We start from the raw sequence: 23743 nt of genomic DNA, 5'->3' as shown, positions 1-23743 counted from the left end.
CCACACGCGGCGCTGCTGGGGTTCGGGGTGGCTTTGGCCCTGCAGACGCTAGCGTAGTGTCCCTTCTTCCCGCAGCCCGAGCAGATCGCGTTTTTCGCCGGGCAGCGCGCTCTGGGGTGTTTTGCCTGGCCACAGAAGTAGCATTTCTGGCCTTGGGGCACTGCTGTCTGGCCTTGGGACACTGCTGCGGTAGTTGGGCCGTTGCTGGGGTGTGGCTGGGGTGGCACGGCGCTATGAGGCGGTCCTACCGTGTCCCAGGCTGTCATTCCCCGCGGCGTCCACGGTGCAGAGGAGTAGGCATCCATGCCCCGGTAGGCTGCATCCAATGATAGTGCGAGTTCAGAGGCCTTGTTGAGGTCGAGGTCACTCTGCTCCAACAGTCGCTGTCGGGTGTAATTGGATCTGTGGCCCGCTACAAAAGCGTCCCGGATAAGTTCCTCTGTGTACACGGCGGCCTTTACATCCTTACAACCACAGGCCCGGCCAAGCACAGACAGTGCCTGAAGGTATTCCACGGTCGATTCCCCAGGTTGTTGTTTACAACTCCCCAGAAGGTGCCTGGCGTACACTTCGTTCACTGGGCACGTGTACTGGTCCTTGAGGAGCTTGATAGCGTCCGCGTACGAGGTCGCGTCTTGGATGACCGAGTACACTCGGTGGTTCACTTTGGAGGTCAGGACATCCAGTTTGTCCTCGTCCGATTTGATTGCTGCGGAGGCGGTCAGGAATTTTTCGAAACACTTAAGCCAGTGAGTAAACTTGGTGGATGAGTCCGCCTCCCGATGATCTAAGTCCAGGCATGCTGGTGTGAGGATCTTCTCCATTATAAAAATTTTGTTAATAAAATTGATGCGCTATCAATTACTCATAAAAGACTGAGAGTTAAGAGAGTAACTAAAGGCTTTTATTAACAAAAGAATGAAGGTCTGCCTCGAGTGGTCGACCGGTCCAGAAATACAAAGGGCTGGGGAGCAGTTAGCTTTATACTAGGACCTGTGGGAGGAGTCAGCCGAGGCATGTCCAGGCATGTACACAGTGGAATACAAACAGTGGTTTACCACACCCTCATCACATTTAAAAAGTACTTGGATATGCACTTAAAGTGCCGTAACCTACAAGGCTACGGGCCAAGAGCTGGAAAGTGGGATTAGGTTGGATAGCTCTTTTTCGGCCGGCACAGACAGGATAGGCCGAATGCCCTCCTTCTGTGCCGTAAATTTCTATGATTCCCTGGCTGCTGGTGGATGAGGAGGGTTGGGGGATCATCAGTTGCAACATGACTGTGTGGGACCGGCTCGATGGACCAGTTGGGGGGAAAAATTCGGTATCACCCCATTTGGGGCGCCATTATTGGCAGTGCGTAAAGTTTAGCGCCTGGTGCTAATTATCGCCTCCGACAGCAAACTTGGCTTTTATCACCCCTGGAGGTGATTGGAGCGCTAAATCAGGCGCTACACACCTCTCTTGAGGCGCTAAGGCCAAGGAGCGAGGCGCTACCTCAGAGGGCGGGCGCAGGTGCTGTCAGTTAGCGATGGAACACAGACACACTGGCGCCGGTCAGTTCTTAAAGGGGAGGGTCGATCTTGCTCTGCAGCCACACCCTGCTCATGGGAGCCTTGAATCTCGGCCTGGGCAGACCTATGGATAAATCTTGCAGCCAAGGACTATGGAAAGTGCCAGGGAGCGAGCACACCGCTTCAGCGAGCGGGCCTTGGAGGCTCTGGTTGGCGTGGTGGAGCGCAGAAGATCTATTCTGTACCCAGAGAGTGGCAGGAGGCCTTTGCCACACGAGTACAGAAGAGTGTGGAGGGAGGTGGCTCAGAGAGTCTGCTCAAGCAGCATGGTGCCTAGGACCCATCTCCAATGTCGGAAAAAGTTCAACGACCTCACTCGGGTCATCCGGGTGAGTGCCTTTTTTTCAAAACCTCTCCATCCCTTCATCTCAACCTCACTTTATGGCCAGAGGGTCTTAAAAGCCCCAATGCCCAACACTCATCCAACACCTATGGCCCTTTCATCAAACACACACGCACATTCCCCACACTTTGCATACAGTAAGGGCTATTCAACTATGGCAGGCATTTCAGGCAAGACCATGGCTGCATACAGTAAGGGCTATTCAACTATGGGAGGCATTTCAGGCAAGACCATGGCTGCATACAGTAAGGGCTATTCAACTATGGCAGGCATTTCAGGCAAGACCATGGCTGTATATTTACTCAGACGCCGTCCTTTTTCTTGCAGGCCAAGTTGTCTCATAATAGGAGACAGCAGCAACGGACTGGTGGAGGGCGGCCTCAGCTGCAACCCCTCAGCGATCTTGAGGTGCACGTCCAGAGGATTGTGGCAAGCCGGGTGATTGGTCCCATCGCCACTGGAGATGCCAACCCCGTTCTGGACAGCAATGGTAAGGTCATCACCTTTATGTCCTCTCTCCTTCCACTTGTTCCTCACAACACCAGCCTTTGACACTTTCAATCCAAATTACTAAATCGCTGCACTCATGCCTCCCTTGCTGCCACCCTGTCCTCACGCTAAAGCCACTCTTGTACCTCCCTGCTTTCAGATGGTGATTCACCAGGTGAGGAGACGGGCCCTCAAGCTGCCAGTGGGAGTGAAGCTGAAGGCGAGGAGGAAAAGGAAGCCGGAGCATCAGCGCCACCCTCTCCTGAGGAAGCCCATGCCCACACTGGGAACACGCCTTCCCTGGAGGGGAGTAGGGGGTATGGTCTGATGAGGGTGAAGCTCCAGGACCCAGCGGGCTGCAGCAACGCGATGGGGGTAGGGAAGCTCGGGGGCCTTCTCCCCGGAGGGAGAGTATGCCAGCGAGTCCTGCTGCACTGGACGCAGAGGAGGAGCGGGTCCTCGCTGAAATGAGCGCCCATGCGGAGCGCAGGCACACTGAGCTCATGGGTGCAGTGGGAAGGGTGCCCGAATGCATTGAATCACTGGCAAGGAGTGTGGAGCACTTTGCTGTAGCACAGGCGGATGCTACGCAAATGTTTAGTGCTGCAATTCAGTCACTGGCTGCCATGATCCCATCTCTGACTGCTCTCATGCAGACTCAGATTGAGACCACGCAAGCATTGACTGTTGCCATCCTCGCTAGCTCGGAGACATTTCCCCGGGGCTCTCACCGTGCCGCAGCAGGCCAGCAATGTGTGCTCCAGTAGATTGCTCCGGGTGCTGAAGTGCTGCCCCGTGGGAGTGCCAGTGTGTCGGTCGAGCAGGGAGTTGCTGTCTTCTCTTAAGATGACAGCATTCCTGCTGCCACCACTGTCACTTCTCCACTGCACTTGCCACCGTCTGTAGGACAGACTGCTGCCGCCCATGCAGAGTTGGTGCAGTCTGCAGCCGGGCCCTCCAGGCCCAGAGCTGGTCGAGGCCGTCCTTCACGGGCATCTGTGGTCTTAGGTTGTGGCAATCAGCAGCCTTCCACCAGCCTTGCTGTAGCCACTGGGGTCCCATTACGGAGGAGCAGTAGGGTGGGAAGGGGGGAAGGGCACAAGGGAAGGAGATCACCTTCGAAGGGCAAAAAGTAGGAGGTGTGACAAAATGTTGGTCATTTTTTTATTAAAGGCCGAGGTTTGTGATCAAATTTTTGTTTAGTGTTTTGGACATTATCTCCAGGTTGTGAGAACCAGTTATGTTAATGACTGTTTTTTTGTGTTTCTTTCCATTAGTTTGTCATGAGGAAATAACACACACAGAGTTTGTAAAATAAATAAGTTTTTGTATTCAAAATGTACATGTTTGGTCTTCGGATTCATTGCTGCCTTGGCCAGCTTAGGGGTTTCATTCATGTTGTTCTCAATGGCAGAAGCCATTTCCTCAGCAGGGGCCTAGAATAGGCTTGCTATCAGACGTTGATGGATGGCCCTTCCCGTTTCTACATTGTGGGCCTCCCTCCCGCCTTGGTGTTGCTAATGATCATCCTCCTCCTCCTCTGGTGGTGCTCCAAGGCCGGGTGGCATTGGCTGGGTCCTCAGGATTGCCAGGTTGTGACGAATGCAGCACACAACTACGAAGAGGGAGACTCGCTCAGGCGAGTACTGCAGGGCTCCACCTGAGTGTCCAGACAGCGGAACCGTTACTTGAGCACACCGATTGTCTGCTCAATGATGTTCCTGGTAGCGAGATAGCTCTCGTACCGCAGCTCAGCAGGGGTGCTGGGCGTATGGAGTGGTGTCATCAGCCAGGTGCACAGTGGATATCCCTTGTCCCCGAGAAGCCAACCACATGGGTGATGCGGTGCCTGGAAAAGTTCTGCCACAGTAGTCTGGCACAGGATGAATGCATCGTGGCTGCTGCCAGGATAGCGGGCATTGACAGCGAGTATCAACTGTCTGGTCACAGACCAACTGGACGTTTAAGGAATGGAACCTCTTTCAGTTGCAGAAATCATGGGGTGCACGCAAAGCCACATGCGTGCAATCAATGGCGGGGAAGGCAGCCGATTCTGCACTCGGACTGTCACCTTGTCTCCTGTTGTAACTAAGTGCCACAAATAAGTATCCACAGTCCTCAATCTCTGCTTCTCCAATCCCCTTCCTTCCATCACCCTGCTTCTCTATTCCTGTTCTTTCTGTCTCCCTTGTTCTGACCTACTTGCCTTAACTGTAAACATTTGCCTATAGTCTTGATTGCTGTTGCAGTGCACAAACTATCTTGAACCACACTTTTTTTTAACAAGAAAACTTATGAATTGAACTGTTAAAAGTTGCTAATTTTTGTTAGGCAGTTGGCATTATAGGTTTTTGCAAGTGGCAAAAATGAAACAGGCACCCACCTCTTGCTCCTGAATCTGAATCAACTTGTGTATGGTGCAGATAGGCAACTTCTCCCTGAAGGTGCATACCCTGCCTCTGCATCACTAGTTCACATCCTTGTTCCTGCCCCTGTACATCATCAACAAATTAATTAGCGAGGAAAAAAACTACTCTATAACCTTCCCAAGAGTACAAATGAGAATCCAATTCAGAATGTATTGCAAGCACAGCAGTTTCTGACCTCCTGCCTGCCCCTAGTGTCAGTGCCCTGGGTGGAGATGAAACTCACACCATGCCTAGTACATGCACTTCACAAACTCATGGAACCAGGTACCTCCGTATATGTGCTCGAGGTTGTAACCTCACTGAATGGTTGACATGTTGTTCTCCTGTCCTGTCAGTGCATATATGTTGTAACCGCGTGGTTAAGGTCCAAATATAAGGGATATAAGTGAGACTTCAGGAACTCAAAACTTACTTTTAATTTACACAGGATAAGGAGAGAACAGAACTCTTACAAGCTACAGGCGTGCACTCTAAATCAACTGCACGAGCAATCCAAGATGGATGATGCTATGATGTCATTCTACCCATAATGCAATTTTACCTTGACTAGTAATTATCCCTTTGCATTTGTCTCCCTCTGGTGGATAACTTAAGCATTACATCCGAGATTACTATATTCCCCCTCCCTTAAGTTACAACAATTCTTAACAACATTCTTTAAAGTCCATAAGGAAACTCCTTTAACGATAGTCCATCCTGAACAATCTAGCAGGTTGTGATCAATCACTCTGGCGGCTTGTGAGATCTTGTTGAATGTCTTAGTCAAGTCCCTGCTTGGTTGTGGTAGAGCCACCTGCTGCTCCTGAGCAGTACTCAGAGTATCTGACTCTGCTACGATGGTTTCCTCTTGATTAAGGGGTCCAGGTATAACTGTCTCTGTTCGTGGTGGTGGTACCACCGATGCATTTGGATATCTGGGGACCAACTTGTCCTCCAACCTTTCCTCTGGAACCTCCAGTTCGATCTCCCGTTGTCTGGTCAGTATCTGATCCACATGTCTGCGGACTACTTGACCAGTTCCCAACATGACCTTATATGAAACTGGACCAGTCATTGAATCTATGATGCCAGGAATCCATTTTGGACCATAACTGAAATTTCTGGTAAGGACCGCATCTCCTTCTCCAAAACTGCGGCTCTTTGTCCTTCTGTCATGGTTCTCCTTTTGTTTGAACTGTTGGTTTTCCACCTTCCTTTTTAGATCTGGGTGAACCAGGTCAAGAGTGGAGCGTAGTCGACATCCTAACAATAATTCAGCAGGAGAGATTCCTGTGGTAGATTGAGGTGTTATTCTGTAGCTGAACAGAACTCGTGACACCTTTGCTGTCAAACTCCCTTCCGCACTTTTTTTCATCATCTCCTTAAATGTTTGTACGGCTCTCTCCGCAAGTCCATTTGAAGCCGGATGATATGGAGCTGAAGTCACGTGCACTATGCCATTGTTTCTCATGAACTCTTTTGTTTCTGTACTCACAAAACACGTGGCATTGTCACTTACTACGATCTCCGGTATCCCTTGATTACTAAAACTCCTACGCAGGCAGTCTATAGTAACTGTAGATGAAGCAGAATTTACAGGATACACATCCATCCATTTGGAATGTGCATCAATGATTATGAGGAACATTTTTCCCATGAATGGACCCGCATAATCGACATGTAATCTTCTCCCTGGTTTATCCGGCCACTCCCAGGGGTGGAGTGGAGCCGCTGCCGGTGCCTTCCTGTGTTCTTGACAAGTGCTGCATGTCTTGACAAGATTTTCTATCTCCTCATCTAGCTTTGGCCACCACAAGTAACTCCTTGCCAATGCTTTCATGCGCGAAACTCCAGGATGACACTGATGTAGTTGCACTAGAATAGACTGTCGTGCTGGCTGTGGAATAATCACTTGAGCTCCCCACAACACGCAACCATCCTGCACACTCAGCTCTGTCTTCCTGACACTAAGGTGTGAAATCAATCCCTTCCGGATGTTGTGGCCAACCCCTCATTACATATTCTCGGACTCTAGACAGTACTGGATCTTTACCTGTCCATGTCCTTACTTGTTCTGCGGTCACAAGTGCCGTGTCCGTGTCCTCCAACATCAAAACTCTGTCCTCTGGAGCTGCACGGATAGGTGTACCTGGTAGTGGAAGACGGCTCAAGGCATCTGCGTTCCCATGGTACTTGCCCGCTTTGTAAACGATGACATACTCATATGCCCTTAATGACACTGCCCATCTCTGGATTCGGGGTGACACCATCTGTGGTACTGCTTTCATCTCATTAAAAAGAGATAGAAGAGGTTTATGATCTGTGCATATGGTGAATTTCCTGCCATATATGTACTTATGAAACCTCTGTAACCCAAACATTACTGCTAATCCCTCTTTATCCAACTGGGAATAGTTTTTTTCCGCTGGGGTCAGAGTTCGAGACATAAACCCTATCGGTCTTTCAGTTCCATCTTCCATACAGTGTGAAAGAACTGCCCCCACCCCGTAAGGTGAAGCATCACAAGAGAGAATGATGTCTTTCTCTGCATTGTAGTGAACCAGCACATCCGAGGACAGCATCAGTTTCTTGGATTGTTCAAATGAAACCCTCTGTTCCTCCTCCCACTGCCACTGTGTCTCCTTGCGCAGTAGTTTGTGAAGAGGTGCTAACACTGTTGACAAGTTTGGCAAAAACCTGTTATAATAGTTTAGCAGTCCCAGGTAAGCTTTTAACTCAGTCACATTTGTAGGATCTGGTGCCTCCTGCAGTGCTTTTACCTTCTCCTTGATCGGATGGAGCCCTGTGGCATCCACTCTGTGTCCCAGGAACACGGCCTCATTCCCCATGAAAGTACACTTACTCCTCTTGAGCCGTAACCCAGCCTTATCCAATCTTTGCAGTACCTCTCTGAGTGCTCAGATGCTCCTGGTCGGTTCTTCCCGTCACCAGAATGTCATCCAGATAAATTGAATCAGACTATATTAATCAAACATGGTATGCACCAGGTATTTCGGCAATTGCAAAACAAATCAGTGAAAGGTGCACCATTTGCCAGGAAATGAATCCAGGTAAAACAGAGAAAGTACAGTCTGCCTCCCACCCGAATCCATCAGGCCCTTTTGTAAATTTACAAATGGATTTTATTGATTTACCTCCATGTTTAGGATTTAAATATGTGTTGGTAATTATAGATATGTTTTCAAGATGGGTCGAAGCCTTTCCATGTAAAAAGAACGATGCTGTAACAGTAGCAAAGTGCTTGTTAAAAGAAATCATACCAAGGTTTGGAATACCTATGCAGCTTTCAAGTGACAGAGGATCGCACTTCACTGGAACGATTGTAAAAGAACTATGTAAAGCTTTGCAGATTAACCAGCATTTTCACTGCAGTTATCATCCGGAATCTTCAGGACTGGTAGAAAGATATAACGGAGTACTGAAGAATAAACTTGCTAAACTTAGCAATGAAACCGGACTTAAATGGGTCGAACTATTACCCTTAGCATTGATGATAATGCGAGCAGCAACTAACAGGACCAATGGACTGTCGCCACATGAGGTTGTCATGGGACGACCCCTAAGACTGCCATTCTCAGCACCATTTACGGTGAAACAAATGGACATTCATAAAATGGACGAGGCTATGCTAAACTATTGCATCGCATTAACTAAATGTATTTCCAGCTTTCACCAACAGGTAAGGGAAGCTCAAACGGAACCAGCAGAAGGAAAGTGCCACAACTTGGAACCTGGAGACGACGTCTATGTAAAAGTTTTCAAAAGAAAGAACGGTCTGCAGCCACGCTTTGAAGGACCGTATCAAGTGCTCTTAACAACAAACACAGCCGTAAAAGTCAAGGAACGATCTTCCTGGATTCACGCTTCCCACTGCAAGAAGGCACCGAATAGAGACAATTGAATCTTGAAAGACTTAAACAATTAAGACGTTACTTATATTTTGTATACTAATCGGACTACTGAGTCTAATATGCCAGGGAGATGGGGAAAGATCCCGAAAGAAATGAGAATTACACGTGAATACTTTTTTGTACATGTCTTACGAATATGCTAAAGCTGGTGGCAAATCTAGTTGTTGGGTCTGTGCCCATGTGCCTATTCACACCACGGGGGAATTCCCCTAAGATCGATTCCCTTTAATACATTTGAAACAGCAGAATGGGTGATAAGGCGGAATAGTTCAGGGGACCCGACTAAGACCTCGGATGTAGGACAGTGGAAATCGGCGGGGTATAACCTAAATACCTTTCAGGGGTGGTATCAGCCCAACTACTATTTTTCACAGTGATTAAATGCTGTTGCAATAGGCTAGGCGAGGCAGCTATACCAGGAGGAAGTATGATGATGCAGAAGGAAGTAAATGAAGAAGAGGAGAAGAATGGTCCCCTAGGCGGAAGAAATGAGACAATTGAATAGGATAAACATTTAGGGGCTAGATTGGGAACAACAGGCTAGGGAAAAGAAAGAGGACTCCAGGAGCACTTGAGCTCATGAAGACCCCACAGGTCAGGCATAAACTGTGCGGGTCACCACCATATTTTTAGTCCTCCTCTATAAGCTGTTTGTTCCCTATCTCTTTAGAAGGTGTTTAGTCACGCCCAACCTGCAGGCTAACATAAGCTGCAGGAAATAAAGGAGAAACCTGCAGGCTAACATAAGCTGCAGGAAATAGAATAAAACCTGCAGGCTAACATAAGCTGCAGGAGTATAAAGCAGGCATATGCCCAAAATATATCAATAGACAATAAAGGCCCCGGCAATTGAACAGAGCACAGTGAATAAAGTAAAATCCTTAGGATTGGATTGTCCTAGTAAGGACAAAAGGGGGGAATGAGGAAGTGTACTTTTATATTACAAAATGGCTTCACAAGGTACAGAATAGAAAACACAAAATGGCTTCCATAGATTAGTAATTGCTAGTTCTGCTGAAAAAGCAGAACTCTCCAAATTAACAGATGACCTCATCTGTTAATTAGAACAAAGACCTTCAGAGGTACATACTGTAAGCCTCCCTATCTCTTTCACATAGCTAGATGAAGAGAGTCCTTGAGTCATGAATAAACCAGGATAGGGAGTCAAAGAAGAACAGAGCTTATAGATTAGATAACCCTATCTATAGGCATTCCTTTTTGTTCCAGCCCTTTTTGTCCTTGATTACATTTTTACTAACACTATATTTTTCTTGTAACTAATTATGATCTCAGACTTCAATCATGTGATTCTGAAGGCTTGCTTTAACTATAAATATGTTACCTTTTGCCTATGATCTTAGAAGTGGTCAGCGTAGCCATTGTCTACATGTCCGCTTCCCTTGTGTACAAGAACTAATAAAGTCTTCCTTTGACGATACTTTGTGTTTAAAGAGTCTTACTCGGGAGTCGAGACTTCGACAAAACATGTGGAATCCCTTGCAGTACACCCTCGATAGTTCTCTGGAAGATAGCTGGACTAGATGAGACACCAAATGGCAAGCGGTTATAGGTTAACAAACCCTTGTGTGTATTTATGGTTACATACTTCTTGGATTCCTCATCTAGTGTAATCTGCAAGTATGCATGACTCATATCCAGCTTCGTGAATTTCTTCCCTCCAGCCAGGTTTGCAAAAAGATCCTCAGTTTTAGGAAAAGGATACTGTTCTAGTTTAGACACCCTATTTACAGTCAATTTATAATCTCCACAGATTCTTACCGAATTGTCCGGTTTTAAAACAGGTACAATTGGAGCTGCCCATTCTGAACATTTTACGGGTTCCAGAATGTTCTCCCGCAAAAGACGATCAAGCTCAGCCTCTACCTTCGGTTTCATGGCATAAGGCACAGGTCGTTGTTTAAAAAATCTTGGCAGTGCCTCCTTGTCGACATAAATCTTAGCTGGGGGGTCATTAAATGTTCCAAGTTCTTCCTTGAACACGCTCTCATGTTCAATCAAGACTTCTTGCAAAGACAACTGGTTGCCTCTCTCCATTTGATTTATTGCTCCCCAATCTAATTTAAGTTCTTTTATCCAGCCCCGACCTAACAAATTTGGTCCAGAACCCGATACTACAACTATAGGTAGCTGTTCCACGGTGTCCCTGTGTTTCACAGTTACAATAGCTGTACCCAATGTTGTCACTCATTCACCGGTATACGTTTTCAGCTTCATAGAGCAAGACTTTAACTCTGGAACTTTTGCACGGTTCCACAATTTTGAATACTCTTCCCTGTTTATTATGGTAACACCACATCCAGTATCCACCTCAAAGTTGACCTTAGTGTTATTTACTATGAGTTGCAAAGTGATAGGATCCACTTTAGGAATGTCCTCTACCATACTATGCATTATGAACACGTCATCTTCTTTCTCAGCTTCTCCACTGATGTGATGTGCTCCCTGTTTTTTCACTTCTCTTACCAGGTTTTGCTTCTCTCCCCCTTTAGGTTCGTATACCTCCAGGGTAGCTTTTGCCCTGCATGCACATTTTATATGTCCTTTTTTTTCACACTTGTGGCACTGTTCCTCCAGAAACCTGCATTCCCTTGCCAGGTGATCTCCATTGCATCTATAACATGCTTTTAAATGCGCACGTTGTGGTGTACGACTCATATTTAACTTGTGCACCAGCGTCTGACCTGCAACTTGCTTTGTAGTAGACCAGTCTGAACCTTGTATTTCTTTCACATCTCAGTTCACTGTCTCTATGGCTTGAGCAAGTTCCAATGCTTTTTCATACGTAAGCCCAGTCTCAGACAATAATCTCCTCTGCATTCGAGCATCCATTATTCCGCAAACCAGCCTATCTCTCAGCATGTCTTTCAAGCTGTTCCCGTAATTGCAATCATGTGCCAGTTTTCTCAACACCGCTACATAATCCAACACAGACTCTCCCGGTATCCTGTTCCGTTAATTAAATTTGAAACGCTGTACAATCTCACTCGGTCTGGGATTGAAATGTTCCTTTAGCAAGTCCACTAATTCAGTAAATGATTTATCTCCAGGCTTTGCAGGACTGCATAAGTTTCTCAATAAACTATATGTTAGACTTCCCACCAAAGTTAGCAAAATAACTCTCCGTTTTCCAACATCGACAATATCATTTGCTACAAAGAAATGCTCCAATAACTCTCAATACTCTTCCCAGGTTTGTTGCTGAACATCAAAAGCAGAAATCTCTCCAACTCGAGTAGCCATGATTCAGATGCAGTGTTCTTGTATTTTCCCTTCTTCAAGTTGAAACTGTTTATTCTCGTCGCCAAATGTTGTAACCGCGTGGTTAAGGTCCAAATAAGGAATATAAGTGAGACTTCAAGAACTCAAAACTTACTTTTAATTTACACAGGATAAGGAGAGAACAGAACTCTTACAAGCTACAGGCATGCACTCTAAATCAACTGCACGAGCAATCCAAGATGGATAATGCTATGATGTCATTCTACCCATAATGCAATTTTACCTTAAGACTAGTAATTATAATCCCTTTGCATTTGTCTCCCTCTGGTGGATAACTTAAGCATTACATCCGAGATTACTATAATATAGGAACAGGAGGAGGCTATTCAGCCCCTCGAGCCTCTATTAGATCATGGCTGCTCTGTACCTCAACTCCATTTACCCACCTTAGTTCCATATCCTTTGATATCCTTACAAAACAAAAATGTATCCATTTCTTGAAATTAACCCAGGATGTACATCTGGGTTTGCCCATTAATACCCTGTGCTGCAACGGCTGATTTACTATTCCAATGTGTACATCTGTCTATAGCTGCACTTCCATCTGCCTATCTGGCTGGAGGAGGTTGGAAGCAAAAGACTAAAAAGAGGTAATCTTTAGGTAAAAGAAAACATAATTTAAAACAAAATCAAACACTTCTTGTGCAGAGATAATAAATTGGAAATTCAGATTTAGTGTAATTGCACTGCTCAAACCAAAAGATCAAGAAGCAGCTGTCCCCTTTTGGAGTTTCTAGCCAAACATCTCTCTCGCTGAAAATGGTTAGCTGTGAAATTCAAGTCTCTTCAATAAAGCAGAAATGTTATCATATTGTGCCAAACAAAGGGCCGAAGAAACACAAGGATGGAAATTCCGGACAGCATCAGTAATCTATAGCATAGTCCTGGCGGGACCTGGACCAGCAGGGTTTCTGCCCTCAAAACTTCCCTAGCAAATTGAGGGGGAGCAAGTACTGTGCACTTGTCCATTAAATGACATCTGTCCATTTACCTAACTTGTTTGAGCCAATCTGCAAATTATTGATTTGGTCGGAATTGCATTTTTGTATTGATGTAAGCCCCCAAAGTGCGGACTAAGTGATATACAAAGTCGACAACCCTGGCTTGTTGTAAGAAAGACAGACCCAATAATTGAAGTAAAAACGGTTTATTCAGGTCTGGGGAGCTGTGGCTCTTGCGTCCCAACACAAGGCTCCGACTCCACCGAATCTCTTGAGGTTCACACAGTTATACAAAAATTAAGGCCCTGCCCTAGAGGCGGGGATAAGCTTATTAGCATATACAGAGTTATAGTTAAATTGTAATTATAAAACTGTGACATTCCATTCTTCCAGTCGCTTACAAATCTCACATTTCATTAGCAGTTGGTCCCGTTACTTTCTCATGACCCTGGGCCTCAACTTTATTACTTTACAATCGTCCATTTGCTGTTGTCAGATGGCTTGGTCTTTTTAAGTATTTCTTTAAGATAGTAGATCTTTCCAAAGCGGGCAATCCGCAGACTTTCTGTCTCTCTCTTGAGTTACTTCTACAGAGCAAAAACACTTTAGTTAGTTTAAAGAATAGAACCCTGTTGAGCTTCACACTAACAGACCCTTAAGTGCATAGGTGTCGACTCCCGTGGCCGAACCCATATATCTCTCCCTCTTTCTAAGGGGTTGTTTTGACAGTTTTAATCTCTCAGCAGTTAACCCTTAGTCCTGTTTAAACCTTATCTGGGTTTATACAATTTTTACAGACTTCTATTGTTCAACTCAGAGCACGAATTAACCTATTCCCTCCATTTTGTATATTGGTGTTACAGATGAATCCTGGTTTGTTTTACCTTATTAAATCCAATTTTTAATATCTTACTTCAGTCCCCCCTTTTGACCTTTGGACAATTGCTCCAAACAGGTCAACATGTATTTCCACTTCCTGGTGTCTGCCAGAGCGTGCACTCCCTGGCCTTCTACCAGTTTAGGTTATACATGTGTATATATCTTATCAATTTGGAGGCCGACTTCCCCCTCTGTGGTATGGTGGTCTTTCCTTTGCGGTGGGCTTTCCTTTAGGGTGGGCTTTCCTTTATGCACTCTGTCCGGTGTAACCATTCCCGGGGCCCCTTAGACACTACACTAATGGTTGAGGCTTTTCTGCTCAAGCCTGTCCCTCATTCCCACGTGGGGTGTGTGACGTGCCAATTCGAGACTGTCATCACACACCAATCCTCATTCACCACCCTCCTTCTGCCACCCTCCTTCTGCCACCTCCATCTTACGGTTGGCCGGCCCGGTCTTTAATTACCATGCCCAATTAATCCCATGTAATTTCAGGGCTTCCCATCGCGTCTTACACCATTTGCTTGGAGAGGCGGGGGAGTTGTGCATTCTTAACATCGCTACCTGCCCCTCCTCAGGCTCTACTTCTTTCACCGCACCAATTTCGGCCTTACTCATTCTGGCACAAAGGCACTGGAGAAATAAAAATACACAATATATCAGAATAACAATCAAGAGGAATATCATTATGCCTTGTACCACCGAGGCACCCACAGTCCCCGACCATCCTGGTCCCCAATTATCAAAATATGAGGAAGTGGGTGAGTTTCCTCTAATGTTGTACTAATGTCTTTTTGTTGTTTCTTTAAGCCTTCGTCTATTTTATGATAGTACTTTAAAATTTCCTTCGTTTCCTGCCGTAACTTCTGGCAAGCTTCCTCTAACTTAGGAATTGCCTTGGGCTCTGGTATGACATAAGTTTCAACCCTTTTTAGTAAGTCTCATATTATCAAATTACCAGGTTTTCCTATCTGTATAGGTATCTTTAGACCAATACAATGGCTTGGTTGGGGAATGGTATAAGCCATATCTTGATATTCATATTTCTGTTCAATTGTGGTGACACAACAGGTCCCATTGTTCCTTGATGCTACCCAGGTCCGGTGTATCCCCTTGGGTGAACCTCGAGGGTGCAATTGGTAATTTTCGCAAATCCGCACTCGGATGTGTCTCCCTCGGTGGGGGGGTGAGTGCACACCCATGTCCTTGCCTTGTGGTGGCACCCATCCATTACCACCCCCCTTTAGGTTTCATTCTTCTGTTTATTATCTTCATCCCTTTCCCAAAGCGCCTTGGTAGGGACATCATGATATTTAACCCACTTTCCCTTTGTACTTCTCCTATATTAATCACGTCGTATCGGAGTTGTCCTCCTTCTGGGAATTGTGGGATGGCCAGTACAAAGCCAATCATCTTAGTCCATGGGGTCAGACAATCGCCTGCCCGGTATACTTGTCCCATTTTACATCCTTTGCATAGGCTTTTATTTGTGTCAATCCAAGGTTCCAGATCCTTATTAGTAATCCAATCAGGGATCTGTCCATTATTTATTTGCCTCATGTTATGCTGAGCATTCGACAATAGCTATGAGCCCTACGTGGCACATATTAGTTCCTTATCGGTTTGGTGAGAAGCATTATTAAGTCTATCAATAATTGTATTGATTGTTTCTGTATGGGGGGCTACTATCTCTTCCACCCCCGACAATTGCATTATTGTTTGGTTTCCCTGCCAGTGTCAATTGCTGGCTATTTCCAGTAGCTTGTTTTAGTAACTTCTCTATTTTTGCTTGTAATTCTTCTACTCCTTCGTTTACTCCTTCTATGTCCAAGCTATTAACTGTTGCTAACCCGGCCGCATACCCTGCTCCGGTCGTTTCCAATACTCCCCGTTTCTTACATCTTTGTAAGATAGATTTTTTTTTTGTGGATCCTCTAATTGTTTTACCCACAGGGAGTTCCAGGTTTGTTTTGTATCTCAAAAGTACTCATATTAATGGCAAGCTTAGTAACTCTGTGTGCTACACTAAAATACACCTCATCCTGTGTTCTCCTTATTACTAATCCCCCTCGATAATGGCAATACTTATATTTATCCCTAGAATCAAGGCGAGGACGCTCCATCTCATTCCGGACGTCCAATGTTCCTGTAATTACAAAAAAGGGGGCTGGTCGTCACCAGCCAGTTAGAATTATTCTGCTCTTATCCATTTTATCAGTTCAAAATGCTGTACATCGGGTTCATTTCTTGTTCTGTGGCTCTGTCCCCAGACATACCTGAAGATGCAAACTATGGCATATAATATTATCATCATACACAGCCTATTATCATCATACACAGCCCTATCATTGATATATGTAGTAACTCCCCTTCCCATTCTTTATATCTTCTAGTATACTCCTCACTCTGTCAAAAAGGGCACCATCTCTGGTTTACTCATTGTCTTTCTTATATATTTTTAACTGAGTCCAGTGTTTCCACCTTCCTTTATCTGTTCCAGACCCATCTACATGAGCATGTGTCACTATTCATTAATACTTCATAAGGTCCTGACCATCTAGGTGCTAACCCTGGTTTGGCTGGTATTATTTCTGCCATCACTTTGCTATCTATTGCTAAGACCTCCTTCTGGTCATCCCGTGTATCCTGTTCTCGATCCCGTATAATCTGTTGGTCTTTGGCCTCATGTCTCTAACTATCTGTCCAGATTTATCTTTGGGTAACAGGACAGCTTCCCAAGCAGTCTCCCGGCCGTTTGAGACGGTGCTGCAATTAGTTTATAAGATAACTTCCATTTATCAAATCCTAATTTTCCTTCTATCACTGTGGGGAAATATCAGCTTAACATTAAGAAACTTAAATTTAATAATGTCCAATATCTTTAAATTCTATTCAGTTATACTGAAGTTGTTGCTTGGTGAACTCAAACAGCTGTCAGTGGAAAGGGTTAACTCCTTCGCAGGCTTTTGAAGGTGGAGCTAAACATTATTGCGTCACTTCACGCAACCCAAAAAACATCCCTGACTGAAAGACAGTTGTGGTTTCACACTTTGACTCAACATGAACATTTGGGCTTCATTGGTCAGATTCCCTCTCTCAATTGCTCGTTTAGCTGCCCATCCTCTTGTGTGCTTTAATTTATTATTACGGACTCTTTGGGTAGGAGAGAGGTTCCTACTAATTCCTTGATTATATTCTTGTCTCTTACGGGTCCTTCTCCTGGTGTCATATATCCCTGCCTACTCCCGCTATCATGTAATCAGACACCACCCCAAAGGCATTCCGACTATCTATATAGGTTTACACTTTTTCCTTTGGCTACCCCCCCTTTGATCAAATCCTGTATAGGCTGGGCCATTTCTACTTTGTTTCCCGGGCCTGTCTGTTTGTTTAACTTATAATCTGGGGGCCAGTACACTTCATTCGCTTTAGGGTCGACTAAAGCTCCTACTTCTCGCAGTATATCTATCCCTAGGATTGTTCCTTCGGTGTTCTCGCATACCCACAACTGTGTAGGTATTATTATACATCCAATTTCTAGTAAGACTGTTTCGCTCTTATAAGCCCTGATTCTTCGTCCACCGATTCCTGCTATACTAACTGAAAGTTTCGTTCGGGGCAAGGGTAAGTCTGTCAATGAGATTGTGGCTCCTGTGTCTATTAACATTTTGCACTGTCGGCCCCCTACCAATGCATCAACAAACATCCTCGGATCCCCCTCCCCTCTCTGGCGCGGTCCCTTCCTGCTGCCATCCCTAGAAGCTTGCGAGCAATCAAAGCACGCAGCCAGTCCTAATGCCCCTCCCATCTGTTTTTGGGCATTTGTCTCTTCCCTTGTGTCACTATGTATCCTAGGTCGACTACTTCATCCTTCCCTACCTATACCTTTCTAAGGTTTAACTCTAGTCCCGCCTTCTATAAGGCTTCCAGTACCATAGTCAATTAAATATTGTAGAGGGACCTGCCACTATCAGATATTCTTGCGGAGTGGGGTTATCTTATTCAATTCGGACTACACCAATTTACATCAACCAGAATTTCACTGTGGCCACAATGAAAGTCTGGTTTTAATAGGTTAATTTACCTCATAACTCCAAGGTTAGATCTTGGACTGAAACTTAATCTTTCATTAAACAAACTTTTTGTTGCTCTTCTCAGTTTTTACACTCCAGCTTAACTTAAATTGTAATAGGTTTTTTTTTTCATTCTGAGGGCACAATCTTATTTGCACATTCTTAAACTTCCAAAATCCCAGACAAGACAAAGGGGTTAAATGCTTTTACTTTAACACAGAGAAGTGGGTGGAGCTACAACACACAGCAGACATTTCTTTTTCCTAACGGACAGATTTTCAGACAAAGGAATATTGTATCCTCTTAAACATTCCTAATCAGGAAAACATCCACACTCACACATTTTTATACAAACTGTAATTTCAGCATATGTCTAAGGTTCCTTTCATTCAGCAAATCTCTTGTTTTACTTGTCTTGGTACAGATGCTAATAACTTCCATGCTGGTAAAGCTTTAAGTTTATTTTTTCCTTCCTTTTTAAATCTGTGACTCAACAGCTTTCCCTAGTTTCCAAATCCCTGTTTGTTTGTTTTTTTTCTTGCTGGGGTTTCAAATTGGTTTGCCTGCAAATTAGATCTTTTTCCTTCTTTATCTCTCCCTTCTGTTTCAATTCCTTACATTATCTGTTGCCTCTTTATCTTTAGCTCCTCCCCACCAAGCCTTTGGCTCTCTGCACTTTTTTTCAGGAGTCAGGTTATAGAATCCAGGTCCCTTAAGGATTCTTCTTCCACCCGCTTAGTCATAACTAACTGCTATGTTTAATGCTTAATTCACGGTATTGGTGAATTAGGTTTATACACTACGTTGCTCACCCCATAGCGTTACTCTGATTAATTGCTCACTTCCTGTCAATCACTCTGTTTCGTTAAACACACCAACCCTTTAGTTCCGAGGTTTTGGTACTGTGGTGTCTGTAGCTCCCGGCGTCCTACTTGATCCTGGCCGTCACGTGGGACTACTGTCCTCTTAATTCAGGCTCAGGCTAGGTGCTGGGGACAGACCTCACCCTTGTCCGTTCTAACCTCTTTATGACCGTAGGGTTTTATCTCATTCACTCACCACGGTGCACCCATTCATTCAATTGTTGAGATTTTGCCGTCTCACGGCTTTCAGGATTTCCCGCCTCCCCGGGGTAGGGGTCTTTCCGCCCCTCTCGGTTTGCCGCCATTCGGCTAAAAGGATTTCCCGCCTCCCGGGGTAGGGGTCTTTCCGCCCCTCTCGGTTTGCCGCCACACGGCTTAGGGAACACCTTGTCCCTATCTTTTTTAACCGCCTTCAATTAAGGGTGTCTTTCTTTGTATAGTTCTTTTATACGTCGATTCTGACTCAACGTCTCGCCAGCGATTAACCCCTAATTTTACAGGTGGTAATTAAAACATACTCACCCGTCTTAGGTTAACGCTGTCCGAGAGTCTGGTTCAGAACGCACATCCCATCCTCGTCGCCAATTGATGTAAGCCCCCAAAGTGCGGACTAAGTGATATACAAAGTCGACAACCCTGGCTTGTTGTAAGAAAGACAGACCCAATAATTGAAGTAAAAACGGTTTATTCAGGCCTGGGGAGCTGTGGCTCTTGCGTCCCAACACAAGGCTCCGACTCCACCGAATCTCTTGAGGTTCACACAGTTATACAAAAATTAAGGCCCTGCCCTAGAGGCGGGGATAAGCTTATTAGCATATACAGAGTTATAGTTAAATTGTAATTATAAAACCGTGACATTCCATTCTTCCAGTCGCTTACAAATCTCACATTTCGTTAGCAGTTGGTCCCGTTACTTTCTCATGACCCTGGGCCTCAACTTTATTACTTTACAATCGTCCATTTGCTGTTGTCAGATGGCTTGGTCTTTTTAAGTATTTCTCTAAGATAGTAGATCTTTCCAAAGCGGGCAATCCGCAGACTTTCTGTCTCTCTCTTGAGTTACTTCTACAGAGCAAAAACACTTTAGTTAGTTTAAAGAATAGAACCCTGTTGAGCTTCACACTAACAGACCCTTAAGTGCATAGGTGTCGACTCGCGTGGCCGAACCCATATATCTCTCCCTCTTTCTAAGGGGTTGTTTTGACAGTTTTAATCTCTCAGCAGTTAACCCTTAGTCCTGTTTAAACCTTATCTGGGTTTATACAATTTTTACAGACTTCTATTGTTCAACTCAGAGCACGAATTAACCTATTCCCTTCATTTTGTATATTGGTGTTACAGATGAATCCTGGTTTGTTTTACCTTATTAAATCCGATTTTTAATATCTTACTTCAGTATCAACAACAAAATTAAGAATGGTTCCATGGAGCCCTGCTCTAAAACTTTGATAAAAACAATGAATAGCCATTGTCACATTACATACCCTTGTGGGACTCAACTTGTAACCAGGTGTGTTGGCTCAGTGGTAGCATTCTCATCTCTGCCTCAGAGGGTTATGGGTTCACTGCAGAGACTTGGTAACATAATCTAGGCTGACACTTCAAGGCAGAACTAAAACAGTACCTCAGTACTAAGGGGGGAATTTTAACTCCAAAAAAACGGTCAGGTGGGAGATTAAAATGTTAAAAATCTGAATCCCAACCCCAACCCGCCCACTTCCGATTTTGATGGGGGCAGGCAACCACCCTGTTCCCAGGAGGACGCTTGCCAATTTAAATATTATAATGAGGCTGTGTGCCTCATATTGATCCACAACTTCAAATTTAACTCTGGCTGGTCGGGTTTCCCGGGCCTCGGGAAACCTGCTGGCTAAAGGAAGGCGAGGATTGCTGGATCCAGGAGGTAAGTGTCTTTCCACTGACCTGCTGGATCCAGCATAGCTGCCTCACCAACCCCCTGCAATCGGACACCCCTCCGACCCTTCCGCTCTCACCACACCCCTGGCCTCCGATCTCTCGCAAACACCCCCCCCCGGCCTCCCATCTCCCCCCCACCTCAATCTCCGACCCCCCTCCGATCTCAGAACCCCCCCACTCCGATCTCAGAACCCCCCCCACCTCCGATCTCAGAACCCCCCCCACCTCCGATCTCAGAACCCCCCCCCACCTCCGATCTCAGAACCCCCCCCCACCTCCGATCTCAGAACCCCCCCCCACCTCCGATCTCAGAACCCCGCCCCCCCCGATCTCAGACCCTGGGCCTTCGCTCCCTCGGGCCTCTGATCTACGGCAACCCCCCGCCTCTGATCTCACACCCTGGGCCTCTGTTCCCTCAGGCCTCTGATCTACGACCACCCCTCTCTTTGCTCCCCAGCTGCGACCTGGTGCCATAGGCCTACTCGTCCAACAATCACCTAGCCTCTCAATTTGACTGGCTGTAGCAAGGAAATTGAGAAAAAAGGTTAATCAGATCCTGCCATTAAATTCAGCAGGGCCTGTGGGAAACCCATTCTTCTGTGTATCCCGACCTCAATCCAGATTCCCCCCCGCCCCCCCACCCCCTCCGGGAGTAAAAATCCAGCCCCAAGAGACTGCTGCACTATAAGACACGCCAATTTCATAATGAGCCAGCTTTAGTTAACAGCCTAACCGTGCATGAACATATATCCAATAGTGATCATAACATGATTGAATTCAATATAGTGTTTGAAAGGGAGAAACAGCTACTAAGATTCTAGATTTGGGTAAGGCCAACTTCAATGGGCTGAGGCAGAGACTGTCCACAGTAAACTGGGCAAATGTTAATGGGTAAAATGAATGTAATGTGATACAGAACTAGTTTATACCTGAGGGGCAAGAGCTCTACTTACCAAAAAACAACAGCCATGGACGACTAAAGAGGTGAGGGGCAGCATAAAACTAAAAGAAAACACATACAACAATGCAAAAAATCACAGATCCTGGTGAATGGGAAAGATACAAAGAATAGCAAAGGGTGACAAAACAGATAGTAAGAGCTACAAAAAGGTGTATGAAAAGAAAGTTGCAAGGGATATCATCAAAATCAACACAGAATTTTTACAATTATTAGGAAAAAGAGGGTGGTCAGGAGCAATGTTGGCCCCTTAAAAACTGCTGTCGGTGATATTGTCCATGATAAGGAAATGGCGGACATGTTGAATGATTATTTTGTATCAGTATTTACAGCAGAGGAAGACAATAGCATGCCAGAAATCCCAAGGAAACTAATATTGAATCAGGGACAGGGACGCAATAAAATTAACATAAGCAAAATAGCAGTAATGAAGAAAATAATGGCACTAAAGAGTGACAAATCCCCAGGACCAGATGGTTTCCATCCCAGGGTTCTAAAGGAAGTAGGTGAGCATATTGCAGATGCCCTAACTATAATCTTCCAAAGTTCTCTAGATTCAAGAACTGTCTCTTTAGATTGGGAAATTGCGCACGTCACTCCGTTATTTAAAAGTGGCGAGAGGGAAACCAGGGAATTATAGACCAGTTAACCTAGCATCTGTTGTCAGAAAATTACTAGAGTCTATAAGTAACGATAGAGTGATACCTTGAAAATTTTCAGCTGATCAGAGAGCCAGCGTGGATTTGTGAAAGGTAAGTCAGGTGACTAAAGTAGTGGACAGGGGAATGTCTATGGATGTTATTTATATTCCAGAAGACATTTGATAAAGTCCCTCATAAAAGACTGTTACCTACGGTTGAAGTCTATGGTGTTGCAAACAAATTACTGATCTGGTTAGGAAATTAGCTGAACGTCAGGAGACAGAGAGTAGGTACTCAAATTGGCAGGATGTGACTAGTGGTGTCCCGCAGAGATCTGTGTTGGGGCCTCAACTATTCACAGTATTTATTAATGACTTAGATGATGACATAGAAAGCCACATAACCGTTAGGTGACATTGTAGGCAGTGTAGATGAAAGCATTAAATTACAAAGGGATATCGATAGATTAAGTGAATGGGCAAAACTAGGGCAAATGGATTTCAATGTAGGCAAATGTGAGGTTATCCACTTTGGACCTAAAAAGGTTAGAACAGGGTACTTTCTAAAGGGTTAAAAGATAAAAACAGTGGAGGTCCAAAGAGACTTGGGGGTCTAGGTACATAGATCATTAAAATGAACAGGTACAGAAAATAATCAAAAAGGCTAATGGAATGCTGACCTTTATATCTAGAGGACTAGAGTACAAGGGGGTAGAAATTATGCTGCAGCTATACAAAACCCTGGTTCGACCACACCTGGAGTACTGTGAGCAGTTCTGGGCACCACACCTTCAGAAGGATATATTGGCCTTGGAGGGAGTGCAGCGCAGGTTTCCCAGAATGATATCTGGACTCCAAGGGTTAAATTACGAGGAGAGATTACACAAATTAGAGTTGTATTCCCTAGAATTTAGAAGGTTAAGGGATGATTTGATCGAAGTTTTCAAGATATTAAGGGGAACAGATAGGGTAGATAGAGAGAAACTATTTCCACTGGTTGGGAAGTCTAGAACTAGGGGCATAGTCTAAAAATTAGAGCCAGACCTTTCAGAAGTGAAATTATGAAACACTTCTACACACAAAGGCCGCAATTTTGCCTACCTCGGTGGGTCCGGTGTGGGCGGTGGCCATGGTGCGTCACGACCCCGCTGCTAGCTCCATCCTGCTGCTGAAAACAAATTTACGTTAATAAGGCCTATTAAGCCCGCCCAGCGCGTTACCCGGCCCAATTAATTGGAGCGGGCCTGGTGACGTCATTCATAACATGTTTTCAGCCAGGATCTTTAAACGACCATGGCCACATTAGATTTCACGTTTAATCTAACATAGTACTGTCAGTGCACTACAATATTGAAGTGCTGCAAACACCGACAATGATTGCACAGAGGCACAGGACTGCACCCACGTTCTCCGATGACTCCCTCCA

At 45.2% G+C, this 23743-nt stretch overlaps 1 long non-coding RNA gene across 1 annotated transcript; it reads right to left on the bottom strand.

Moving 5' to 3' along the window:
- Window positions 1-19470: 19470 nt before the first annotated feature.
- On the bottom strand, window positions 19471-23411 carry LOC147123067 (uncharacterized). The gene is made up of 2 exons (XR_015073267.1): window positions 21673-23411; window positions 19471-19867 (listed from the first exon to the last, which is right to left on the bottom strand). It is a non-coding gene; the product is annotated as an uncharacterized LOC147123067 (long non-coding RNA).
- Window positions 23412-23743: the final 332 nt, after the last annotated feature.

Source organism: Somniosus microcephalus, chromosome 2 (assembly GCF_052327205.1).
Source record: "Somniosus microcephalus isolate GS21.2 chromosome 2, FLI_Smic_1.0, whole genome shotgun sequence".
NCBI classification, from domain to species: domain Eukaryota; kingdom Metazoa; phylum Chordata; class Chondrichthyes; order Squaliformes; family Somniosidae; genus Somniosus; species Somniosus microcephalus.
The sequence above is the reverse complement of the archived record's forward strand: the minus strand, read 5'-3'. Positions and strand labels throughout refer to the sequence as shown.